The 4,335-nt window shown below is 38.7% G+C and overlaps 1 pseudogene; it reads left to right on the forward strand.

Moving 5' to 3' along the window:
- Nucleotides 1-882: 882 nt before the first annotated feature.
- LOC116904872 lies at nucleotides 883-1,228 on the forward strand (annotated as a pseudogene).
- Nucleotides 1,229-4,335: the final 3,107 nt, after the last annotated feature.

The following is a 4,335-nucleotide window of genomic DNA, read 5'->3' on the forward strand; positions in this document are numbered from 1 at the left end:
AGAGAATCTCAGGAGCAGAAGATACCATAGAAAGCAACAACACAACCATAAAACAAAATGTAACCAACACCTTGCACAAAGTTCCTAACACAAAACATCCAGGAAATCCAGGAGACAATGAGAAGATCAAACCCAAGAAAAATAGGTATATAAGAAAGCAAAGACTTCCAACAGAAAGGGCCAGTAAATATCTTCAACAAAATTATAGAAGAAAACTTCCCTAACCTAAACAGATACCCATAAACATACAAGAAGCCTACAGAACTCCAAATAGATTGGGCCAGAAAAGAAATTCCTCCTGTCACATAATAGTCAAAACACCAAATGCACAAAACAAATAAAGAATATTAAAAGCAGTAAGGGAAAAAGATCAAGTAACATATAAAGGCAAACCTGTCAGAATTACACCAGACTTCTCACCAGAGACTATGAAAGCCAGAAGATCCTGGGCAGATGTCATACAGACCCCAAGAGAACAAAATTGCCAGCCCAGGCTATTAGACTCAGCAAAACTCATTTACTATAGATGGAGATACCGAGATATTCCATAACAATACCAAATTTACACAATATATTTCCACAAATCCATCCCTACAAAGGATAATAAATGGAAAACTCCAACACAAGGAGGGAAACTTCATGTTAGAAAAAGCAAGAAAGTAATCTCCTTGCAACAAAACCAAAAGAAGACTGACATACAAACACAATTCCACCTCTAACAACAAAAAATAACAGGAAACAATAATCACTATTCCTTAATATTTCTTAATATCAGTGAACTCAACTCCCCAGTTAAAGGATATAGACTGCTTCCTTTCTTGCTCCCCAGACATCTTGGTATCTGTTCCTGGTTGGGGGTTGTCCCGCTCTTAAGGCAAAAAGATGGTGGTCTCAAAGAAGATGAAAAAGACTCTGGAGTCAATCAACTCTAGGTTTCTTGGTTATAAAAAGTGGAAAAAATGTGCTGGGGTTGCAAACAGAATCTGGAATGATAAGACAAGGCAAAGCAAAGTTGGTTATCTTCACCAATAACTGACTAGCTTTGAGGAGATCTGAAATAGAATACTATGCCACGTTGGCTAAAACTGGTGTCTATCACTACAGTTATAATAATATTAAATTGGGCACAGTGCATGGAAAATAATACAAAGTATGCACATTGGCTATCATTGACCCAGGTGATTCTGATATTATTAGAAGCATGCCAGAACAGACTGGTGAGAATTAAACAAGAAAGCTTTCCTTTAATAAAATTTTGCCAGAACTCCTTTTAAAAAAACAAAACAACCAAACAAAAAGACATAGACTAACAGACTGATTGCATAAAGAGGACCCAGCATTTTGCTGCATACAGGAAACACACCAATATGACAAAGACAGTCACTACCTCAGAGTAAAAGGCTGGAAAAAATTTTTCCAAGCAAATGATCCCAAGAAACAAGTGGGAATAGCCATTCTAATATTGAGTAATATCGACCTTCAACCAAAAGTTATTAAAAGAGACCAGGAAGGATGCTTCATATTCATCAAAGGAAAAATCCACCAAGATGAACCCTCAGTTCTAAACATCTATGCTCGAAATGCAAGGGTACCCACATTCATTAAAAAAAAAAAACTCACTGAAACTCAAGGCACACATTGCACCTCACACAATAATAGTAGATTTCAACACCCCACTCTCATCAATGGACATCATGGAAACAGAAATGTAAGAGAGACATAGAGAAACTAACAAATGTCGTGAACCAAATGGGTTTAACAGATATTTATAAGAACATTTCATCCTAAAACAAAAGAATCTACCTTCTTCTCAGCACCTCATGGTACTTTGTCCAAAATTGACCATTAATAGGTCACAAAACATGCCTCAACAGATACAAAATTGAAATAATCCCAGAAATCCTATCAGATCACCATGGACTAAGGCTGCTCTTCAATACCAAATGAAAACAACAGAAAGCCCACATACACATGGAAGTTGAACAACGCTCTACTGAATGACACTTGGTCAAGGAAGAAGTAATGAAAGAAAGTAAAGACTTTGAAGAATTTAATGACAATGAAGGCACAACATACCCAATATTATGGGACACAATGGAAGCAGTACTAGAGGAAAACTCACAGCTCTGAGTGCCTCCAAAAAGAAATGGAGAGAGCATAAATTAGCAGCTTATGGCACACCTAAAAGCTCTAGAACAAAAAGAACCAAATACATCCATGAGGAGTTGATAGCAGGAAATAATCAAACTCAGGGATAAAATCAACCAAGTAGAAACAAAAAGAACTATAAAGAATCAACAAAATCACCCCAAATCCTGTGGGGTGAGAACTGAGCTCCCAGAGGTGTGGTCAATTCTGAGACCTCAGAGGAGACTGCCACTTCTGTCCACTTCAGCTCACATTCCTGGTCCCAGAGGAACCTGCATAGTGGCCTCTGGATACAGGAATACAGGAGTAGTCGGTGGCAGGAACCTTCTGGTTTCTGCCAGCACCCTGAACTGAACTGAACCAGTCCCACAGCTTCCTGTACCCAAATCCTGTGGTGGAGAGAGGTGAATTCCCAGAAGGGTGGACAGTCCTGAGGAAACAAACTCAGAGGAAACAATTATTTTCTGTTCAGATTTCTAAATCAAGAGGAAATAGCCTAGTGACATCTGTGCCTTCTAGGCACAAGGACCTAGGTGCAGTCAGGGGCAGGACCCTTCAGATTTCTGCATGTGCCCAGAGCTGAAAGGCAGTCACTATGAGTGCCTACAAACCTGAGAACCGAGGTAGGACCAACTCTTCTATGCCAAGCAAACTGCCTGAAGGTTTCAGGCCACAAAAACCCAGGATCTGGCTCTCTGTTCCCAGATTCTATTGAAAGTAAACAGGTCTACAGGATGCTGACACATAGGCCTACAGGAGGGTCAAGACACTGTTAGAGACAGCAAGACAAACTAACACCAGAGACAACCTCATGGCAAGAAACAAGCATAGAAAACTAAGCAACAGAAGCCAACACTACTTAACATCATCAGAGCCCAGTTCTCTCACCAAAGCAAATACTGAATATCCAAACACACCAGAAAAGCAAGATTTGGATATAAAATCACATTTTATGATGATGATAGAGGACTTTAAGAAGGACATAAGTAACTCCCTTAAAGAAATACAGGACAACACAGGTAAACAAGTAGAAGCCCTTAAAGAGGAAACACAAAAATTCCTTAAAGAATTACAGGAAAACACAACCAAACCAGTGAAGGAATTGAACAAAACCATGCAGGATTTAAAAATGAAAATAGAAACAAGAAAGAAAACACAAGGGAAGACAACCCTGCAGACAGAAAACCAAGGAAAGAGATCAGAAGACATAGATGCAAGCATCACCAACAGAATACAAGAGATAGAAGAGAGAATCTCAGGAGCAGAAGATGCCATAGGAAGCATCGATACAATTATCACAGATAATGTAAAGCACAAAAAGCTCCTAGCCCAAAATATCCAGGAAGTACTGGACACAATGAGAATATCCAACTTAAAGATAATAGGTATAGAAGAGAACCAAGACTCCCAAGTTAAAGGGCCAGGAAATATCTTCAGCAAAATTATAGGAGAAAACTTCACTAACCTAAAGAAAGCAATGCCCATAAATGTATAAGAAGCCTACAGAACTCCAAATAGATTGCACCAGAAAAGAAATTCCTTCTGTCACATAAGAGTCAAAACACAAAGTGCACAAAACAAAGAAAGAATATTAAAAGCAGTAAGGGAAAAAGATCAAGTGACATATAAAGGCAGACCTATCAGAATTACACCAGACTTCTCACCAGAGACTATGAAAGCCAGAGATCCTAGGCAGATGTCATATAGACCCTAAGAGAACAAAACTGCCAGCTCAGGCTATTATATCCAGCAAAACTCTCAATTACCATAGATGGAGAAACCCAGATATTCTACGACAGTATCAGATTTACACAACATCTTTCTACAAATCCATCCTTAAGAAGGATAATAAATGGAAAACTCCAATACAAGGAGGGAAATTACATCCTAGAGAAAGGACGAAAGTAATCTCCTTGCAATGAAACCAGAAGAAGAGAGGCACACAACCATAGTTGTACCTCTAACAACAAAAATAACAGGAAGCAACAATCACTATTCCTTAATTTCTGTCAACATCAATAGACTCAATCCCCCAATAAAAGACATAGACTAACAGACTGCATACATAAAGAGGATCCAGCATTTTGCTGCACAGAGAAAACACACCTCAGGGACAAAGACAGACACTGCCTCAGATTTAAAGGCTGGAAAACAAATTTCTAAGTAAATGGTCTGAAGAAAGAATCT

This window comes from Rattus rattus, chromosome 1 (genome assembly GCF_011064425.1).
Source record: "Rattus rattus isolate New Zealand chromosome 1, Rrattus_CSIRO_v1, whole genome shotgun sequence".
NCBI lineage: Eukaryota > Metazoa > Chordata > Mammalia > Rodentia > Muridae > Rattus > Rattus rattus.